We start from the raw sequence: 24,219 nt of genomic DNA, 5'->3' as shown, positions 1-24,219 counted from the left end.
GACTGATGAGAAAAGCTTAACGTGATCATCGAGCCGTCAACGAATGACATCGCACGACCGACGAAAAAAAGTCAGCACAATTACAGAGTCCCTGGGCACAAAACCGCGATGCTTCGTCTACGTAGGCTATCGGGAGAAAGGCGAATTTGGGATCGTCCGAATATCTCGAAAGTTGCGTATCTTGTGAGTGTACTCGTCGCTCTTGACGCGTGTTGCGGTCGAACGGGTAAACGGCGGGCTTGGATACTCGCTCGAATCTTGAGTGCAATCCCACCGGATCGTTCACGTGTGCGTAACATTTGGATTAACGAAATTCTCACTGTCCCTATCTCCGAACGGGTGGGTGGTGTAGACCACATGGCACTCACCCTTAAAGCTCGCGGGGTCGTCTACGACCTTTGCGAACAGTGTTGGGTCAGCTGCAAAGCAAAGTAGCGGGCTCGCGTTCATTCGTCGATATGTGGGAGGGGGTTAGCGCTGAGCGCCCTCGACCGTGACTCGTCCGATGCATAGCATCATGGTCGTGGAGGGAGCTCCACCAACACGAGTAGACTTGTCTATCCTCACGAAAGTGAGGGGAAGGTGTGCGGAGGTCCTGTTCAGCTCGATAGGTGTGTCTGCCCGTCCCTACTCTGAGCTGCAGGATCTGTCGGTGAACGGTTTGTTGATAAGCGGGTTTCGCAGGGGAGGATCCAGGCGTCTTCGTGACCCGGTCCTTTCGGGCTTGGCGCTCCCGCGCACCCGAGCTGGCGTTGCCACCGCCTGGCTGGCTAGGAGCCTAAAGTGGAAGTAGGTCATGCTATGGCCTGCGAGTGTCTGACCAATGACATGCAAGATTGGGACCATGGGGACCGGGAAGCCCCTTCGGCGACTTCGGTCGTCGTTGCCCGGTCAGATGGGTTTGGCCTCGTGGGGGCAGTTGGTAGCGAGCGTGTGAGTTGCGCTAAAAATCAGCTCGGGAGCGGTCCCTCCTTAGGCCGTAGGGAGGTCCTAGAAAGTACTCCCCGCCTTACCAAGGTGTCTGCTCGGGCTAGCCCCCGAAAGGAAAATTGGGAGCCACGTGTGGCGCGCTGATACGGCGTATCCGGACCCCTCGCACTTGGGTGCCGTGTCGTAAGCCGACAGGCGCAGACGGCACGTTAAATACAACAGGTAGACGTATGTCCCTATCTCCGAGTTCGCAGTGCTGGCACGTCCTCGTCGTTGCGAACGGGCAATGTCCCGCACCGGTTCGGACTTGTCCGATCTCGGAGTGCGGGATAGCAGAGACCAGCAGGTGAGACGGCTTTTGAACTGCGCCGCTCGCCATCGAAGGCACTCGGGACAGTAAGGCACCGCGCGTCTTGTACGCGTCGGAGTGCCTCTGCCCGACAAGCCGGCGATCCTCTTAAGGGGGTATGACCCCCTGAGAGGTGTGACCGAGAGAATCTCTCCGGTCGAAGCTGAGGAGGTAGCATTTGAACTGCACCCTCCCTTTCCTTCCTTCCTCTTCCTGCCTGGCCAAGGCCCGGCGTTGCGAGCTCTTCGGAGCTCGCGGCGCACGGGACTGGGGGGCTTCCCTTACCTCTTCCCCACTAATTTCAATATTTTCATAAGTTTCAGCTCAGCGCCGGTTCGGGGGATTTGCGCCGGATCGCTTCGTCGGGCTCGGGCCCGCTGTGGGTCGGGACGTCCGTGCCGACCGGGACGCACGTGACGGATACATGCTGCAGACCTGCCCTTTACTGATGGGGGACGCTCTACGAGATACTCTCAAGGCTCCCTCGATGACGAAAGCGGGCGAAGGCCAGGAAAGACTGGCTGCGCGACGTCGGTGCGGGCTTCTCGGCATCTTGGGGCGCGGTTCGTGCCTGGCAGGCGGCTCTGGGTAAGTCCACCGTCCATGTATTCTTATAGAAACCCCAAGTGTCCCTTATCCCGCTCCATCTGGGCCCGGCATCTTGCGGCTCCTCGGAGCTGTGGGGCGCACGGGACCGGGGAGCCCCCCCCCCTGCCCCACTAATACTTTCCTTCTTTCAGCTATTTTTCGTAGAATTTCAGGTATCTTCTCCTGGGCCCGGCGCTGCGGCGCACGGAACCGGGGTTGCTTTTCACTAACGTTCCAGCTAGCTTCCTAAGTTTCAGGTACCTTCATCGGTTAGAAAATTAGCAAAAATGGCAGGCACACCTGGGGTAAATTCTTCCGGAAGCAAAAAGAGTGCCCCGATCGGATTTCCGGGGGGCACCACTCCAAGTGTGCCAGCCGAAAGGTTAAGCGGTGTGAATGTGTCAGATGCGAGAATGAGGAGCCTGCGCGCGCGTCCAACGACTCGTCGGTTCGCCGAGGCGAGCAGTGCTGCTTCTTCGTCCTCTTCGGCATCGGTCACTGGGTAGGGTCTAATTTCGCCGAAAATGGCGTTTTCACTATTTCCGGTCGGCCGAAAGTCACTAGCCGAAATAACTGCAGTCAGATAGTTCTAGATGTAAGCATAGATGTCACAGTATGTATTTTCATCGATAATTCGAAAATTACAGTCTCGGCGACAGGGGTTCTCATATATATACATAGATACGCACATCTGAGCTTGTCCTTCGTAATTAAACGTCATGTTGACACGTGAGGTTTGATCCCCAGAGTGCTGTTGCTTGAGGAGTGTGATTAATGAATAAAAAAGTGATTATTGACTTAAATGACAATTATTAATGACGGGATGAATTAGTGTCGTGTAACAACAACAGCAACAACAATAATAATAATAATAATAATGAAGATAGTTTTTCATGAATCGTGCAAAAACTTTTTCATTTCGATTAAATCGTGCTACAAGTTGACTGTTCATTAAATAACGTTCTCCATGCGCTTCTGAATTCTTGAAGAATCATGTGCATGTTCGGCGGGGATCCTTATTCAGTGTCGAATGTTTGATTAGAAAATAAAAATCGATCATTTTGTTTTTTACAAATTTGAAAAATCAAACTTTAATTCAAGAGGAAATTCTGCCTGCATTGCAATTTACTTTAAAAAAATGATTCTAACTAACGTTTGATTTTCGATTCGCACAATAGGCGAAGTTATCAAAGTCAACGGTTGTTACGTCGCTGTGAAATTCTTTTCCAAGGACTCCAAGGAAAAAGAAAAAGAATCAAAAGATTAAGATTTCAATACATCTGACTTTAAGGATGTAACTAAGGATATGATCAAGTTGCTCGCAGATTGCAGCAGACTCTTGAGTAAACACGAGCCCCAGGCACGTTTTTTTCACTCTGCACATTTTTCGCTTTTTCAATCAAGATATTTAAAAGAAGCTAACTCTAATGATAAATTATTGATTTATTTGTACTTTGAATCAGGTAATTAAATCCTGTATGCTATACTGCTGCACCGTGTTGTACTGTGTTCATAGCGGATGTTTCGGCGAATTTTCATATTTAATCCAATCGTAAAAAATCATGGTATGTATCCTCCAGCATTCACATGGAAATATTATTACGTTTACCGTCGGTTAATGACTAGCAAATTCATTGGAAAAGGACACGAAACTTGAACAAGAAAATAAACAAATGTAGTGTAAGATTTTGTTCCGTAGGAAGTCGAGTATATATATATATGTCAAAGAGATGAGGATACCCGTACAGTCCATGAGAGTCTTTTGTCATTATAGAAAGAAGGTCATATAGGCTTTGGAAAAAAAAAAAAGATAATCTTGTTTTAGTAACAAGAAGAAAAAAACGAGTCAGTTCTCCGCGATATCTCGAGCTTTACACACGTATCATTTAAACGTAGAGTCCACATTACAAAATAAGTGCAAATTTCTATAAAGTCATTTCCTACAAAACAATACAAACGGCAGCGATCGGTCTGGCCAGCCGATCCAAAGCCGAGGTCTGACCCTCGATTTTAAACACTTTATCAATCATTCACGGAGTCGAAACTATCCTCCTCTCAATCATTCACGGAGTCGAAACTATCCTCCTCTCAATCATTCACGGAGTCGAAACTATCCTCCTCTCAATCATTCACGGAGTCGAAACTATCCTCCTATCAATCATTCACGAGGTCGAAACTATTCTCCTCATAATCATTCCGGGAGTCGACAACGATCCTCCTTCTTGTCGTTATTCGTGTTCATGTTTTGTGATTCACACCATGATTTGTTCAGTTGAATTATATTGTTGTTCAAACTTATTTATAAATAAATTGGGTTTTTTATGCCATCAAGGCTTTTTCCCAAAACATCGTGTCCTTTGTTTTTTTTAGTAGAATCAGTTATTATTATATAAAAAATAATACGAACAAGAAAAAGAAAGTTTATTTCGACGAAACATTTGGTGCCTCCTGTGAGGTGTGAATCTCAAAAGCAAAAAAAAAAAACGTGTGTGCAATCGCAACGATTTGTCTCGCCAAAATGCTGATCACCATTTCCATCGGAAATACGACTTTGCTTCGTCAACGGATTTGATCAAGAATTCAACCATAAAACAACACCCGCTCAGTTTCCACCAGCAGCACTCAACTACAATAGAATCGCTCAAGAAGAAAGATAAGTAGTCATCACATTTGAAAACTATTTGTATTAAAGAACTTAATACGTTCATTATTTTTTCGTTGTGTTATTTCACATTTCACGGTTAATGTCTTTCAATTTCGTAAGTTCTTTTCTTAATTCAAAATGAGTCGAGAAGTAAAAAAAATCGCTCTTATCATACAAAAAGGCAAAGGCCTTGAAGAACAATTAAACTCTATAATCAGTGGACTCGATCGTGCTGAAATTAATGAAGTTAATGCGAAACTTCGTTTGGAAAGATTGACAGTTTTGTTTCATGCGTACGAAGAACAACATGATGAACTCGTCGTTCTTGACCCCGACAACGAACAGATTCATGAACTTGAAAACCTCCGTAATAAATATTATAGAGTTGCCAGTCAAGTTCAAGTGATACAGCCATCCACATCTAATAATAATTTCACGGCATCTTTCAGGAATTCCACTTTTATCGAAAAACAAAGATTATTGAAGCTACCAGCAGCTGAAATACCAAAATTTGATGGAAACCATGATAAATGGCTATCATTTAAAAATACGTTCAAAGCAATCGTAGAGTCGCGCACTGATATCGACAACGTGGTAAAATTTACGTATTTGAAAAATGCTCTACAGGGAGAAGCACTGAATAAGTTGTCAATTTACGATCCGAGCGCGGAAAATTACGAAAACGCGTGGAAATTATTAAATGACTCTTACGATAGGAAACGAGTCCTCGTTTCAAAACATCTCGACGCGATACTCAATATTTCGACAATTCTGAACGCGACATCAATTAATTTATCAAAATTAATAGACGACATTCGACAACATTTAAGCATATTAAAATCGCTTCAGGTAGAGCCAGACGATAGAATCGTAGTGAGAATATTAGAAAGAGCATTGCCCATGCACATTCATCGAAAGTGGGAGGAGGCCTTGAAACTCGATGAATTACCTGAGCTAAACAAATTTTATCAATTCATTAATGAAACAATATTTCGGCTTCAAACCTTTGAACGAGATGAGTCGCGCCGGGGAGGAAACGTAACCATAAAACGAAATGGAAATCAGACTTCGAATGTCAATAAATATCGACGAAATGAGATCGGTGCTCGCGCTTTGGTTACGGGAATTTCAATTACTTGCGTTCAGTGCAAAGGAAATCACCCTTTATTTAAATGCCCGGTTTTCGAAAAATTATCAATAGATCAACGATGGAACGTAGTGAAGATTGCAAAATTTTGCCGGAATTGTCTCCGTGCTCACCAAGGACGTTGTAATGCAACTCATTGCAAGCGTTGCAATTATTATCATCATACGCTTCTGCATCGAGATACGAATTCAAAGGCAAATCAATCAGAAACTCATGGAAAAAATCAAGACAATTCACAAGCATGACTAGGCGTGGTAGCTTTAAATACTATGTCTCACACGTTTAAATCACAATTAATAATGAGTGCAATTGTTCGTGTGAGGAATGCTGACGGAGCATTCATTCAAGCTCGCGTATTACTCGATACGTGCGCCACAGCTCATTTCGTTTCCGCAGAATTTGCACATTTATTAAAATTACCGGTACGTAAATGTGCAATATCAATCGGCGCGATCGACGAAATGAAGACAAAATCCAACGGATGTGTCAACATTAATTTCCGATCAATACACAATGAATTCCAAAAATCTTTGAATTTTCTTGTCATTCCAAAGATTGCAGATTTCTCTCCCAATGAAATATTCCCGCGAGAATACGTGAATATTCCGGCTGAATTACGACTTGCTGATCCACAATTCCACTTGCCACGTCCAGTGGATATGTTAATTGGATCTGGGGCAACAATTTCTTTATTATCCATCGGTCAAATCGATTTGTCGCGAGACAACTGCGACTTATTCGCACAAAAAACTTTACTTGGCTGGGTAATCGTGGGAGGAGTTAAAGCTAAGGGAGGAAGAGCTCTTGTTTCGTGTAATTTTGCCGAATTAACCGCACAAATGAATAAATTTTGGACAATTGAAGAGCCTAACTCAAAGACGGCTAAAAAATCTGAAGAAACAATGAGCGAATCACATTATTTGAAAAATACTACTCGTGACGCGAATGGACGATATATAGTGCGATTACCGTTCCGAAATGAAACCATTGAGCTCGGAAATTCTCGATCGATTGCCTTACGCCGTTTTTACTGTCTAGAACATCGGTTTAAATCGGATCCTAATCTTTTTAAGGAATATAACAAGGTCATGCAAGAGTATTTAACTCTCAATCATATGTCTTTAGTCGACAACGAGACTGAAAATGGTTATTACATGCCACACCATCCTGTGATAAAAGAAACAAGCGCTACAACAAAATTGCGAGTGGTTTTTAACGCATCAGCGAAAACCGACAAAGGTATTTCTTTAAATGAAACTTTGATGGTTGGTCCTACGATACAGAATAAGTTGTTTGAACACGTACTTCGATTTCGTACACATGTCTACGTGCTTACAGCCGATATTGCTAAAATGTATCGACAAGTGCTCGTCGATTCTCGCGATCGCAAGTACCAGCGTGTCTTTTGGTATCGAGAGAATAAAATAAGAACATATGAGTTAAACACTGTGACTTTTGGAGTCGCGTCCGCACCATATCTAGCCATCCGTACAATTCAACAACTCGCAGATGACGAGGGCGCTAGTTTTCCCCTCGCACGCAAAGTATTAAAACGCGATTTTTACGTCGATGATTTCTTGACGGGAGGAAATTCTCTCGCAGAAGTTTTGCAGGTACGGGATGAAGTCATCGAGTTATTAAAACGAGGTGGGTTTATCATACGTCAGTGGGCCTCAAATCATGCACATGCTCTCGACAACATCCATGAAAAAATCTTCGGAATAGATAATGCGGTAGAGCAAAACGATGTAGTGAAAACATTGGGAGTCATTTGGAATTCGAATCGCGACACTTTCGTTTTTACGGCAAAGCCCATCGATCTAACAAATAAAATCACAAAACGAAATATTCTATCGGAAATTGCGAAAATCTTCGATCCTCTCGGATTATTGGGTCCAGTAGTTTTCACTGCGAAGTCTATTATGCAAAAATGTTGGAGCGCAAAAATTGATTGGGACGAGTCGGTTACACAAGATTTATTTACTAGCTGGTCTTCTTTCGCTAGTCAAATCGGTCTCATACGCGATTTATCTGTTGAGCGACAGATTTTGATTCAAGATCCGATCCAAATTGAATTACATGGTTTTTGTGACGCGAGTAAACTCGGATACGGAGCATGTTTATATCTAAGGTCCACAAATAAAAATGACAAAACTGTCGTGCGTTTAGCTTGCGCAAAATCGCGCGTCGCTCCCTTAAAACAGAACGAAGAATCTATTCCTCGATTAGAACTTTGCGGCGCTCTGACGCTCACGCGGTTATATATGGAAGCCCGCTCAGCTTTTGAATTTCAATTAGACAAAATTATATTTTGGACAGATTCAACGATCGTTCTTCATTGGCTAAAAAAATCTCCACAAACACTAAAAGTATTTGAAAGAAATCGTGTAGCTGAAATTCAGTCTCTTCAAGACAAAGTCGAGTGGAGACATGTACGGACAAAGGACAATCCAGCAGATGCGCTCTCGCGAGGTCAACTTCCCGCCGAATTTTTAAAAAACACCATGTGGTTTAAAGGACCTACATGGCTGTTAAAATCTGAGACTCAGTGGCCAACAAGTGTTGAAATTAAAATTTCACAATCAAAAGATACGTGCATGATTATCAATACACCTAATGACCTCTTTAAACGTTTTTCTTCATACGAAACAATGCTAAATGTATTGGCATTTTGTCTTCGTGTTCGACGCAATAATACATTTAAAGGAAAAAATATTTGCGTCCAAGAAAAAACTGAGATAGAACGCAGAATTTTGCATAGAGTTCAACAAGAAATGTTTGGCGATGAGATAACTCATATTAAAAAAACCGGGAATGCCAAACATTCGCGTTTCTCTTGTCTCAATCCATTTTTAGATCAATATAACTTGTTACGTGTCGGAGGACGTTTACGTCACGCTGAGATTTCAGACGACCATCGATGTCCAATATTATTACCGTCTCAGCACCCCATCACAGATTTAATTATTCAAAAAATCCATCAAGAAAACTACCATTCGGGTATACAAAGCACTTTGAGCGTGATACGTCACCGATTCTGGATTCTTGACGGTAAAAATCAAGTTCGAAAAATAATAAAGAAATGTGTACGCTGTATACGTCATAGGCCAGACCGACTCCATGCTCAAATGGGAGATTTACCGGAATCGCGTGTCAAAGCCACAGGAGTTTTCGCACATGTCGGAGTTGATTTTTTTAGTCCAATATTCATAAAAGAAAAAAAATTGCGTAATCGAAACCAAGTTAAAGCATACGGGTGCGTATTTGTATGTATGGCAATTAAAGCAGTTCATATCGAAATTACAAGCGATCTGACCACAGAAGGGTTTCTAGGAGCGTTTAGACGATTTATCGGAAGGAGGGGAGTTCCCGAACATGTCTATTCGGACAACGGTACTAATTTCGTCGGTGCGAACAATCAATTAAGAGAACTATACGTACTTTTCAATTCGGACAATTTCAAAAAAGACATAAACACTTTTGCAATACGCAAAAATATTGTATGGCATTTCAATCCCCCCTTATCCCCTCATTTTGGAGGCATTTGGGAAGCAGCCGTCAAGTCATTTAAACATCATTTTCGTCGAACAATAGGCGGACAATTATTGACTTTTGAAACGCTCAACACGATGACAATAGAAATCGAAGCCATATTAAATTCACGGCCAATATGTTCAATATCATCAGATCCAAATGACCCTCTCGCTCTTACACCTGCTCATTTTTTAATTGGTCGACCAATGACAATGTTGTCTGAAAAAGATTTTTCATCCGTTCCAGAAAATCAATTGTCTACTTGGAACTTTATCGCCAAAGCTCGACAAAACTTCTGGAAACGCTGGTATCAAGAGTACCTCCATGAATTACAAAAACGTCAAAAATGGCATAAATCGAACGGTGAAATTAAAATCAATACCGTTGTCATCATCATCGATAAAAATCTTCCGTGCATGCAGTGGAAACTGGGTGTGGTCATCGAGATACATCCTGGAGATGACGGGATCATTCGAGTAGCCACCGTGAAGACGGCGAATGGAATTTACAAGCGAAATATAACACAACTCTGCCCGCTCCCAAATGAAATTTAAAAATTCTCCAATCTACACTTTTTCAGTAAAAAAAAAACAGATATTGACAAACATATTTCTCACTTTGTTCGCAATGGGCCGGGAGTATGTTCCGTAGGAAGTCGAATATATATATATGTCAAAGAGATGAGGATACCCGTACAGTCCATGAGAGTCTTTTGTCATTATAGAAAGAAGGTCATATAGGCTTTGGAAAAAAAAAAAGATAATCTTGTTTTAGTAACAAGAAGAAAAAAACGAGTCAGTTCTCCGCGATATCTCGAGCTTTACACACGTATCATTTAAACGTAGAGTCCACATTACAAAATAAGTGCAAATTTCTATAAAGTCATTTCCTACAAAACAATACAAACGGCAGCGATCGGTCTGGCCAGCCGATCCAAAGCCGAGGTCTGACCCTCGATTTTAAACACTTTATCAATCATTCACGGAGTCGAAACTATCCTCCTCTCAATCATTCACGGAGTCGAAACTATCCTCCTCTCAATCATTCACGGAGTCGAAACTATCCTCCTCTCAATCATTCACGGAGTCGAAACTATCCTCCTATCAATCATTCACGAGGTCGAAACTATTCTCCTCATAATCATTCCGGGAGTCGACAACGATCCTCCTTCTTGTCGTTATTCGTGTTCATGTTTTGTGATTCACACCATGATTTGTTCAGTTGAATTATATTGTTGTTCAAACTTATTTATAAATAAATTGGGTTTTTTATGCCATCAAGGCTTTTTCCCAAAACATCGTGTCCTTTGTTTTTTTTAGTAGAATCAGTTATTATTATATAAAAAATAATACGAACAAGAAAAAGAAAGTTTATTTCGACGAAACAGATTTCAACCAAGAATTTTGAAAAAATATTTATTTTTTATTCTTTTCTCATGTCAAATAATTTTGATAACAGGTTTTTTTTCATCATTTCAGGCAAATACACTATTTCTATGACAAATGATCGCACGGAAGTCGGAGATCAACGAAACATTCGTATAAATAAGAGGGCTCACAATTAATTATTCTGGATGAGAAAATCGAGGCGCCTTTTTTATGCCTTGAGAAATGAAAAACACGCGCCTCGAGAAATGAAAAATACCCGCCTCGATGAAGCCTGGTACCTTATGGAACGAAAGCGTAACACTTTTGCTAATATCGATACAATATAAGTATGTGTACGTGTTTTTGTCTTGTTGTTTTTTTGCTGTTCAAGCCATTCGTAATAGTGTGGACAACATTACTAATATGTGACTCAATGAGTTCATATCAGTACGTGGGATGCTTCAGATTCGGTAAACTTGACTTTTGAGCTGTGATAAAGATCCTCTATGCCAGAACCCATGGACATTCGCGACTTAAAACGCGCCATCAATTCGCTTATCTCGTCCAAGTCACGACTGTATCTGTGGAACAAAAGTTCAAGTCATTTCCACGTACTCTTAGCGGTATTGCCATTCAAATTTGGTCTCATTAATCACTTACCGACTGACCGGACGACTGGGATTTTCTGAAGAATCCGATGAATTCTTCACGTTCAACTCACCGTCGTCGGTGTTGAAAACTGTTGAACTACCTGTTTTTTTGAATTTTTTTAATGAAATAATTGGAAAATTAGAGTGATAAATGTAATTTTGAATATGATGATTTCTAAACGTTTCTGAAGTCTATGGAAGCTTCGATATCATTGCAATTTTCCATTAAATTATTGTATTACAAAACAAAAACTATAGTCCAAAAAAGAAAGATTAACATCGTGATTTTGTTTTCGTTTCGAATCGTAAATCCGGATTTTACCTGAGGGAAAAAGCATCGTATGCCTTAACAATTCGCCGCTCATAAAAGGTGGCAAACTGTCATCCTCGTCTACCACCAAATGATTGACATTATCAACTGTAATCGATTCGACCATTTCAAGCCATTGTTGATTGTGGGAACGAAACTTTTCGACTTTCATACGAGCAGCCCAGTCTTTATCGCACATCTGAAAAAAACATTCAATTACTTTTTATATCACGCGGTACGTAAATGGACGCTTTTGCGCACGCTTCGCGTACACAAAACCCCCATTTCCGCACCTCGTAATATAAAATTTCGTATAAAACGCGTACGAAAAACTTTTTCTGACTCGTGTGATTGCAGTCCTCGCCTTTCGGCTCGGCCTGCAAACTCACACTTGACAGGAAAAGATTTTTCGTCCTAGTGTTATAATGTACTATTGTCGTTTTGTACACACAAATTATGGGCTTTCGAATAAACTTACGGCGATCACATCCAAACAAGCATCACAAACTTTACGTATCGCTGGATTCTTATCGTGCATCAGATCTATAAGATATCCTGGGGCTTCTGCAAAAGAATATGAAATTTCGATTGAAACGAATTTATTCTTGAAGACAAATTTTCCCGAAAAATTCTATCGCAAAATAATAAATATGATCGAAGCATAAACCCTCTAATTACCATTACCAGTCTCGCGAATCAAATAACCCCTCGTCGAGTCGTGCTTCGATATCTGCTAGAATACGTAAAGTATTTGCAAAACAATTTCGTCGTCCTCCTATTTCGCTGTAACAATAACGATGCAGAACGTCATTAATTGTAAAAAAAAGAGAATGGAAAGATCAACGAAATAGTTGAAAATCTCGTCTACTTCATATTTTTATCAAAAGGTCAGAAGAAGTTAAATCCTGTACTTTTTTCATGTTGAAAATCAAGAATAAATAATAATCTTCGAACCTTTCAATAACTCTATGAGTGAGAGTAAAATATCCGCCTTGCACAATAATCGGGCGCAATCTTCATCACAAGCTGCAGTGCCAAGTAGAACGACTTCAAGAACAAGGTCATCCTGTACTTTTCCTACAAAAGAAAAAATAATGAGACTTTGGTTCTTTATTTTGAAAGCGAGAAGTAAAAACGGACTTGGAATGAGGGCAAGGTCACGTCACTTTTAATTACCAGGAACAAAATTGTTTCTTATCCAGGGTATGAGATTGCAACGCTGCAATATTTAAAAATAATCCAAATCCGGCAAAGCCAAGTTTCCGAGGACGCCGACTATTTCTAAGACAAAATCTTGCGAGTCCGACTGATTCAATGCCATGACAAAGTCACCCACGAATTCCTTATAAAAAAATGAACAATGGTTAATAGAAGACAACTACAAAAGTTCAGGGGACAATGGTAAATCTCAAATCTTTTTCACGAGGACATTGTGTAAACGTACCACGAAGTGTTCTTTCGCTGAATCGTGTTGGGATATATTTCTTATCATTTTCATTATCAAGGCATCTTGATTTCTGAACGCTTTGTGAATCAATCCTTGCAAACGATTATTATCGATCATCAGCTGAGCATTTCTGTTGTTTGCAGCAAGATTTATACAAAGTGCAATGAGTTCCGACTTCACGCGCTCATCCTCGGTCTCAAGAATCATATCTGTTACCATCGGCATGCAATCCGTATTTCCAAACATCGATTGCACTTTGTCGTCCATGCTCAAGTGGTACAAGAGTCCAAGGATCATCGTTTTGTTCTTGATTTCACCTGTATAAAGTTAATTGGTAAAAGATGAGAAGTAAACAACCAATTTTTTGTTTCAACAATCAGTATGGAGATAAAATTCTGTTCTAACGTTAAAAAAAGAATTTTTCGGATAATAATCCTATATTTTTTCCATTAAAGTCAGCTATAAACTTACTCTGGCCGAGCAGCTTCACCAATTTCGGTAATAAGCCAACTCTTATCATTCTTCCTCGAAGTTTCGTATCGAATGAAAGATTGAACAGCAATTTGAGGGTACATTGGACGAGATCAGTATTATTATTTTGCAAAAGTCGTGGTAGTATTTCAATTATATTGCCATCAGCCTGCAATAGAAACGCGTATTTGGAAAAAAGTGATTCTAAATCTTTTATCTTTAACGAACTTGAAGTTTTTTGATGTTTCATAAACGAATATATGAACTAATTTAATACGCGCAATATCCTCGTAAATCGATGACTCACCATAGTCTCTTTATTTTCACGAAATATCGATAATTTTTTCAGAAACGTGATGACCTACATCAATAAATCGTTATTGACTCTATCAAGAATTTTGATCAGCATACCAATGATGTTTCTTTTTCGCATTTTTCGCTCGACTTCGGTGTTTTCAGCGATATTCAATAGTAAATAAAATGTTACTGGAATTAAAAGAATCGTGATGAAAACGGATGAAATATTGTGGAAAAAAAAAATTATTTTCCGTTGTTTTTACCTCTTAACAATTGTTCCTGTTTTTTAGTCAAACTTCTGAATCTCTTACGACTCTTTTCGGCTCATCTTTCATACGTTTGACTTCCTCATCAAAAATTCGAATACTCAAATCGTCAGATCGGCGTTTCGCTTCGTAGTCAAGGGGGCCTTCTGAATTCCAAATGTCATCTGTCAGTTTAATTTTTCTTTCTGTGCTGTTGTCGCTGTTTGTTGAAGGAAACAGAACTAAACCAGTCGTTGTTTCAAACTGTCGTTGACGTTTTTCCATATCATCCTTCCATTCGTCGTAACGTTGCAACTCACACTCGATTATTTCCATGCAAAGAGATCCAATCTAAATAGAATAAAATTCCGTCAGAACATTTGTTAAACTATTAGATAAATCAGGGAAGGAGTTTAATAATAAAATACAGCCAATAACCCTCAACTGCGATAACATGAATCATTATTTTATTTTGTTGATTACATGAAAAGTAAACAGACGATAAATAACAATCTTAAGGATATGTGATCGCATTCTTTGATTTGTGTTCTAACAATAGAGATTGATATTTTCCAACATGAGATATAAGTTCCATTACAGATTGATACCGTCCATGATAACATAAATAACAAGAGTTTGAGATGATGAACAGATAGATTTCATACAGAATAGATGATGTACGATAATTAGGTTTAAACAAACTTACGTTTATCCCCGAGAATTCAATTCGCGTGAACCTCTCAAGTAGGTATCAGTTAACTAGTCAGAATTGATCGTACCATTTATTAATACTCTTCTGAAGTCCATTGAACAAGATTGAATTGTATTTAATTCCGGTTCGTATTTAAACCTTTCAAAATTATAGGTCATTGGTGCTGATCGTATTGATTGGTATGATGTTGATAGACGATTGACTATCAGCCCTATTCATAAACAACCCTTAACAACCAACCAAAACCAATCCAACACGACTTTATTAACATCCTTTTATTTCTTTTCTCTGAGCCTCCTTTAAATATTACAGTTGGCCATGGATCCTCTGCTATAGTGTTACCCGATCATATACTATATTTTTAACATTACCGCCCGCCTTCGTTCATCGTAGATGACGAATAACTTTCAGGATCAGCTGAGACATCTAAAGGACATAACTTTTGAACTGGTCGACTAATAATCGAATGATTTGTTTTGACAGTAACCACTCGAACATTATCTAGTCCGGGATGAACCTTGATAATTCGTCCTATTGGCCATTTTGATGGCGGATATCTTTCATCCATAATCAAAACGAGGGTTCCAGGTTTCAAAGATTCAGCGGATCGATTCCATTTGTAAACTGACTGAAAATGTTGAAGATATCCTTTCGACCATTGTTTCCAAAATCCTTGAACCATATGAGATAAATATTGCCACCGTGATTGTTTTGAGATCTGCAGATGTTCTAAATTCGCTTCAGGAATTAAAGTAAGAGGTTGCCCGATCAGAAAATGAGCAGGAGTTAACACATTTAATGATTCAAGATCGTTGTCCAGAGGGCAGAGGGGCCGGGAATTTAATACCGCTTCTATTTGAATGAGCAGAGTCGAGAATTCTTCGAAAGTTAAAGTTGACACTCCCACTACTCTTTTAAGATGATATTTCATTGATTTAACGGCTGCTTCCCATTTACCGCCAAAATGAGGAGCAGCAGGTGGATTGAAAATCCATTTGGTTCCATCAGACGCGATAATATTAGCGAGTTGATTTAGTTCTTGAGATGACGATAAAAATAGTTGTTTTAATTCTTTGTCTGCTCCCTTAAAGTTGGTTCCACAATCGCTTGTTAAGGTAGAACAAATTCCTCTTCGACCAGTAAACCGTTTAAAAGCAGCTAAAAACGCATCTGCACTATAGTCACTGACTAATTCGAGATGTATTGCTGAGGTAGACAAACAGACGAAGACCGCAACCCAGGCCTTATAGGATTTTGCATTTTTTCCCTTCCAAGTTTTGACGTTAAACGGTCCAGCATAATCTACACCTGTATGAAGAAAAGCTCGGGATGGAGTTACTCTTTTCGCAGGTAATTGACCCATTAAATGTTGGGCATGTTGCCGACGAAATCTTGTGCAGATAACACATTTTAAAATTAGCGATCTCACTGGGTTTCTTCCTCCTAAAATCCAAAAATTTTGACGAATATAAAAAAGAGTTTCTTGAGTCGATCCATGCAATGTTTTAAGATGCGCTGCACGAATGATTAGCGTCGTGAGTGGGGATTGTTTCGGAAGGATATATGGATGTTTTTCATTTTCAGGAAGCGTTGAATTTCTGAGCCGCCCGCCAACGCGCAATAATCCTTTGTTATCTATAAATGGTAACAATTTAAGCATTGATGACGATTTTGCCAGTGGTTTGTTCGCTGCCATCGATTGAATTTCTGACTTAAAATGAATATTCTGGATCGTTTTTATCCAAAATTCACGAGCGTCTTCAATTTCATCGGGAGAAATTGAATGATTAATCGAAATGTCTTTCGTTTTCCGAAATCGTTGAATAACTCTTTTACAAATTATCGTAATCCGAAGTAATCGATCTAGGGATGAATATTTCATCATGAGATCCCATGGTTCAGTTTGATGAGCGTGTTGAATAATTACATGAGATGATTTCAGGTTTTCCTCCAACATTTGAACAGAATTTTCAATAACCGAAGATTGCGATGGCCAATCGTCTGCTTCGTCACGGAGCCACGATGGTCCCGTCCACCAGCTCGAATGTTTTTTAAGTTCATTTACAGTTAAACCTCTCGTAGCACAATCAGCTGGGTTGGCTATTCCTGAAACGTGCTTCCATTGAGCTTGTGGTAACGTTTCTTGAATAAAGCATGTTCTATTATGAACAAAATCTTTCCAGCGTGAAGGGTGATGATTTAGCCACGTATGAACTATAGACGAATCCGTCCAATTATAGCACGGAACATCTATCAAATTTAATACTTTTCGACAATGAGCCATTAACTTAGTGAGAAGAACTGCCGCTGATAATTCGAGTCTTGGAATTGTCATCCGCTTTAATGGTGCTACTTTAGTTTTTGAACATACTAGAGCAATTTTAGCATTATTGTTCATTTGAGTGGACTTAATGTAAATTACTGCTGCCATTGCTGATTGGGAAGCATCACAAAATCCATGCAATTCTAAACGACTGTTTGCTTGAATATTCAACCATCGGGGAATGTGAATAGTTTCTATACCTTCAAGAGATAAAAGCAGATGTTGCCATGTTTCAAGTTGAGGTGAAACTAAAAGATCATCCCAATGTAATTTAATAGTCCATAATTCTTGCATAAAAATTTTCGCTTTTATGAATACCGGAGAAAGAAACCCTAAAGGATCGAAAAATTGCGCAATTCGTGACAATACAGTTCGCTTTGATACCACTTTTTTTATAGCCGGTTTAAGATTGAAATGATATTTATCAGTAGACGGAATCCACGATAATCCTAAAGCGTGGATTGATGTCTCTTCGATTAGTTTTGCTTCCGAAACAGCTTGATGTTCTTGAGGAATCTCTTTTAATATTTTTAAATCGTTGCTGACCCATTTTCTCAGAGGTAATTGACCCGCCATACAAATATTTTGAACTTGCTGTACAATTTTTTGTACCTCTTCCACTGAATCTCCCCCTCCAAAAATGTCGTCAACGTAACGTCCTTTTGATAATGGATCTATCGCAAGAGGAAATCTGTTCCCTTCATCTTGAACTAACTGAGCGAGGACTCTAAGTGCGAGAAATGGAGCACATGATAAACCGTATGTCACGGTTGCAAGTTCGTATTTGATCAGCGATTCGTTTTCCTTCCAAAATATTCTTTGGAATTTGCGATCGTCAGGGTGGACTTGAATCTGTCGATACATTTTCTCAATGTCTGTGGAAAAAATGTACTTAAATTGCCGAGTCCAGAGGATAACATCAAATAAATCCACTTGCAATTTCGGCCCTGAATGTAAAATATTATTAATGGGTTCCCCGTTTTGTACTTTACAAGATCCATTGAATACAACTCTTAGTTTTGTAGTGAGATTTGCTTCGCGGACAACGCCATGATGAGGTAAATAAAAAATTTTTTCTCCTTCGGGGTCTGGGCTACTAATTCGATTCATGTGATGCAACTTTTCATATTCATCGAGAAAAGCTGCATATTTGTTAAAATAACTTTCATCTTTCTCGAATCGTTTGTATAAATGAGATAGCATCTGTAATGCATTCTGAGTCGAATTACCCAAACAATCAATTGGTTTTTTCAAAGGGAGCTTGACGATATATCGTCCGGTGGAATCTCTGGAATGAGTTTCTTTGAAATGATTTTCACATTCTTGATCAATTTTTGAGTACGGACATGGGTGTTTAGGGTTTATTTCCTCTTGTACCCAAAATTTTTCTAATATTGAATGAAGGTCGTTATCTACCCGGCAATGAAAACTCTGATTTATTTGAGATCCCACAAGTTCTTGAGCAGGACCTGAAATGACCCACCCGAACTTGGTACGTTGAGCGACAGGGCCAAATATTGGTCCTTTTATTATTGAATCTTCTAATAATAATTGACCGTAAATATCAGCACCAAGTAATATGTCAATTTTGTCTGGAATATTGAACGTTGGATCAGCCAATAATAAATTTGATAAATGTGACCAATTTGACACATTGATATAATGACTTGGGAGCATTGAAGTCAACTTTGATATAACGTGAGTATGTACGGTAATGCTTGTTAACGAATCATGCATTGACATAAGCTTGACGGATACGATCCCTTTTGTCACGCACGCTTTGATACCACCAATTCCAGTTATCGGAATTGAAGATGATTGTCGAGAAAGACCCAACGATTGAGTGAGCTTTTCAGTAATCAGAGATATCTCAGATCCTTGATCCAATAAAATCCGAGCTTGCGCAATTTGCCCTTGTTCCGTACAAATTGTAACTCGAGCGGTCGCCAATAAAATCGGAATTTTCAAATCATTACTTCGCTTCTGAACGTGATTAACAATTGGCAAACTGTCAGTCACCAGTGTCACATTAGATGCCGTACTGGAATGATGACGTAATGGTTGATTTTGAGAAGAATCTTGTAAATGCAAAGTTGTATGATGATGCTGACCGCATTTAAGACACCGTTTAGTTGAAATGCATTTACTTTGATGATGAAATCCAAGACAGTTAAAACATAAATTGCGCGACGAGATGATCGATTTTCGTTGTTTTGGAGTTTTTGTCTGATAATCGGGACAATACAGAATATAATGATTCTCTGAACACAACGGGCATGACAACTTTTTCGTTGCGGGTTCAATAGAGTCCGGATTTTGACTTGAGAAATGAGTCCGAATAACTGGAGGTCGACTTTGGTTACTTATTTTTCCTACTTGAGACTTTTCAAAAGCTTGAAGAGACAACAGCCGAGTCATAATAAACTCTCGAAATTGATTCCATGAAGGTGGTTCTTTAGATGACCCGAGATGGTATTCCCATGCTTTAACTGTTTCACAATCCAATCGTTGAGTGGCAATAAATACAAAAACATCGTCCCATTCATGTACAGGTCGGTTTAGCGATTCTAATGTTCGAAAAATTTGCATTATTGACGTATATAAGAATTCGAGTTCACTAGCAGATTCTCGTGTCATTTTTTTTAACGAAAACAAAGAGGACATTGCGGAATTGACGATAAGTCGTTTGTTTTCATAAAAACTGATCACCGACTCCCAAGATTTTTGGAAATTATTAGACGTAAGAGCAGTGTTTTTTAACAAATGCTCAGCTGATCCTATCAAGCTTGTTTTTAAATATTGTAACTTTTCGACTGGTGAAATGGAGGAATTCTGTATCACTAATGACGAGAAAAGATCTCGGAAAGGTAACCAATCGGTGAGAGACCCATTAAATTTCGGGAGATCTATGCGAGGAAGTCGCGGTGATTGACGCATGTTCATAGACGATTGACATTCTACATTTGTTGATGACGCAGCTGGTGTAAAACTCGAATCATGTTCAATCATCAATAATTTAATCCGTTCAATTGTGTCTAAATAACTTTCGTAAGTTTGCGAATAAACATTATTTTTTAAATATGTTTCCTGAGATATGAGTTCGCGATCTGTCGTATCTAACCTCGTTACAGCAAGACTGATGGCTTCATGATTAATAAGAAATTTGTCCCATTCTTCTTTCAAGGCTTGAATTCGTGGTTCAATTCGAGTCGTGGTGATATTGCCAATTCCAATTTTGATCAATTTATCGTATGCTTCCGAAATATAGTTGATATACATCTGTTGATGATTAATTCGATTCTTGACGTGTTCCAATCTCATTTTATTGCGGTAGAATTCTCCGACGTGAACTACTGATTCATTTCCAGATAGATCCGGCTCGAAGGACCAAAAAATGTTAAACTATTAGATAAATCAGGGAAGGAGTTTAATAATAAAATACAGCCAATAACCCTCAACTGCGATAACATGAATCATTATTTTATTTTGTTGATTACATGAAAAGTAAACAGACGATAAATAACAATCTTAAGGATATGTGATCGCATTCTTTGATTTGTGTTCTAACAATAGAGATTGATATTTTCCAACATGAGATATAAGTTCCATTACAGATTGATACCGTCCATGATAACATAAATAACAAGAGTTTGAGATGATGAACAGATAGATTTCATACAGAATAGATGATGTACGATAATTAGGTTTAAACAAACTTACGTTTATCCCCGAGAATTCAATTCGCGTGAACCTCTCAAGTAGGTATCAGTTAACTAGTCAGAATTGATCGTACCATTTATTAATACTCTTCTGAAGTCCATTGAACAAGATTGAATTGTATTTAATTCCGGTTCGTATTTAAACCTTTCAAAATTATAGGTCATTGGTGCTGATCGTATTGATTGGTATGATGTTGATAGACGATTGACTATCAGCCCTATTCATAAACAACCCTTAACAACCAACCAAAACCAATCCAACACGACTTTATTAACATCCTTTTATTTCTTTTCTCTGAGCCTCCTTTAAATATTACAGTTGGCCATGGATCCTCTGCTATAGTGTTACCCGATCATATACTATATTTTTAACAACATTCGAAGTTGTAATATGGATTATTACTTTAATTGAATGCTTGACTCACTCTATATTCCACTACAATATTGTGGAACTGACTGTACGTTGAAAAACAGAAAAAAATATAAATAATGTTCGTAGAAAGTTCAATGCTTCGTTTTCAATCTTCTCTCAAGGCTCTTTCGCTCAGCGCTCAACAAAGATTCTATAAAAAACAAAAAAAAATTGTTTAATATGTTAATGGTTTTCATTAAAATGTTATGAGCTTGTTTCCATTTTATGAGCGTTGAATAATTAGTCTTTTGGGAATTTTGAAGTATTTTTAAAAATTTACCATTTTTTGTTAGTTCCAGAAGATTGTCAGGAACTCTTGCAAGTCTCAGAATCAATGCTGATCCTTTGATCTTTTGCGGTATAGACTCGTACAACAATTCTATGTAACTTTCAACATTGCTAATTACTGCTCGTTCCATATCACTGTTGTCCGAATTCACAGTGTTGGACGATGTCGGACGTTCCGGTTGTGCATTGCCATCTACCGAGTTCCCTGAAGAATATTCAGTTTATTGTTTACAACTCATTTTTGTATGTTTATCTCTGTAGTCAAATAGAATTTCCCCGAATCAGTTAGACATCCTTAAGGGCTTGAAGATATGGTTAAGCCTCGGTTGATCAGGTGCACCAATAAATTTGAAAAGATAATTTGAGACGAAAGGTTATATAAAAGAATCAAGCACAAACCATCGGTGGTCGATTTACGTTTCTGAAGATAATAAATCAATTGTTCGACCCCGTGAAGTTCTGATTCGTGGATGAGAAAACATTTTTCCATGACTTCTTTGGCCAACAGAGACACGTCTGTGTCTGCATTGAGACTTTTCAACCTGATGATTTTCTGACATTCCTAACAATGTTTGAGAGAAGGAACATGAGAAATGTTTGATAAAAATTTCGGAAAACAGTATTTCACGAAATTGTGTAAACTTACTTTTCTGTCACCCAGCATTGGGTCACCGAGTTCACCAAGGATAAACGCCTCTACGTCATAATTAACAACAAGCGCTTTTTCCGTGGGATGCACGTCGAGATTTCCCGACCGCACTTTCCTGGTTTGCAGGAAAATAAATAAATTTTAAAATTTTTTGCGGTGTACACAGAAAACTATTGAAACGTCAGATCGAACATCAGTTGGTGAACTAACCTTTTAAGAAACTTGGCCTCGTCCATATTTGTGAAAAAAACGTTTATCGGAATCCGTGAAAAACTCGGGAGAGTATATTTTTACTTCAGTGCCGATAATTTTGACAATTTTGCTATTTTTATTTATAAATAATTAGTTGTAAAAACGTACGAACGATCATTGCTGTTCCGTATATCATGAGACATCCGTGAACTCAGTATATTTTCTAGTTTCACTTTGACATCAATTATCTAATGTCACGGTGATCTGATCGAAGTGGTATCGAACAACTAAACTTGTTTAAAAGTTTTTTCTTTCAATTTTATTATCAATTCATCACTAATGAGATGTTCGCTTATCAACAACACATCATAAATTCGATATAAAAATAGTGATTGGCTGTAGTTTGAACCCACGCGAGAGTTACTTGTAATTTTGCGACAAAAAGTAGTGTGCCCCTCCCGCGCAGTAGCAAAAGACCGGTTTAAATTGCTTCAACTTTTGTGAAGCATTATTTATTCTCCTTTATTGATTTAACAAGTAGTATATCTGTATATTGCTTCTTAATTACATGTTTTGGAGAAACTTTTAACTGCGAAAACAAATAAGGACTTGCTATCATTGGAACTCCATTTTAGATGGGTCTAAAAGTATATAATTGGGGGGAAAAAAATTGAAATGGATGGGTTAATCAAACATATGATATACATAATGCATCGTGAATTATTTATTTAAAGGGGGATGAAATCGTATAGAATTCATTATTGAAAAAAGGAAATAAATGATAGTGTGAGTAGGCGGAATTGAACGGAAAATTTAGGAAATATTTCAATCAATTTTTCATTACAAATCGTATACATTCCGATTTAATTCTAACTCGAGCCAAAAATTTGGTTAAACGGGGAAAAAAATTGAAGTAAAAATAGCTCAAGGCTGATGGAACAATCATTGGTAAAAAATCATTGTGACCCCTCTCAGCTTACAACGAAATGTGCGATAAAATATATTTTTATCTTTGGAATGTTTTCTTTACGAAAGTCGAGAACAGACTCATCAGTTCAGTACAGAAAAGAAAGCAGTGCTTTGATATTCATTTCGTTTTGAGGCTTGCGATGTACAGAGTTTGAGTTATACTCGATTTAACTCTAATGATAAATTATTGATTTATCTCTACTTTGAATCAGGTCATTAAATCCTCTATGCTGTACTGCTGCACCGTGTTGCACCGTGTTCATAGCGGATTACTGGGCGGTATCTGACGACTGAAAGCCCCCACAGTTCTCATAAAACTTCGACGAACACCAGGACCATTTCGATTAAACAAAAAGCTGTAATGAAAAATAGAAAAAATTATTTCTGCAGTAGTTCGTAATTTGTTTTCAATTTATTTTCTTTCTGGGAATCCTTACTCCTTCTCTTTCCTGCTCATTTATTTCGAGAAAACCCTACTAAGAAGAAGTGGACGGCTGAGGATCGAGGACTTCTTGAGTTGTTCCGTCTTCTAATTCTGTCATGAGAGGATTTATTAAGGAGCATGCAGGAAATGCTTTTACTTTGGGAAACAAGGTTTCTGTTTAAATTTAAATAAATCCAAAAAAAATGATCAGATAAGGGAATCGATCCCGGATTTATTAAGAAGCATGTAGGAAATGCTTTTACTTTGTGAAACAAGGTGATTTTAGCTCTTTTCAAAGAACTGTAGTAATATTTTCGTCGTTTCGTACTTCTACAGCGAAAAGTTAATTTGAAATGGCGTGTAAGTTTTCTATTAATCAATGAAGCTCACCTAATTCGGCGGCTTCCAAAGCAGAAAGAGAGACGGCTCTTAAAAATAATCGAATTCTCCGCTTCCGTTCTTCAACATCGTGCTCCCATAAATTCCCCATTTCTTCCCACGCTCGGTTCAGATGATTCTCCGCGCACTCCGTCGTGCGACTTCTCTTGCGGT

At 38.9% G+C, this 24,219-nt stretch overlaps 1 pseudogene; it reads right to left on the bottom strand.

Moving 5' to 3' along the window:
* Positions 1 to 10,998: 10,998 nt before the first annotated feature.
* Positions 10,999 to 22,347, bottom strand: LOC122409069 (kinesin-associated protein 3-like; annotated as a pseudogene).
* Between the last annotated feature and the right edge of the window lie 1,872 nt (positions 22,348 to 24,219).

Source organism: Venturia canescens, chromosome 4, assembly GCF_019457755.1.
Source record: "Venturia canescens isolate UGA chromosome 4, ASM1945775v1, whole genome shotgun sequence".
In the NCBI taxonomy this organism is placed as follows: Eukaryota; Metazoa; Arthropoda; class Insecta; order Hymenoptera; family Ichneumonidae; genus Venturia; species Venturia canescens.
Note: the sequence above shows the minus strand (reverse complement) of the source record. Positions and strands in the feature narration are given on the sequence as shown.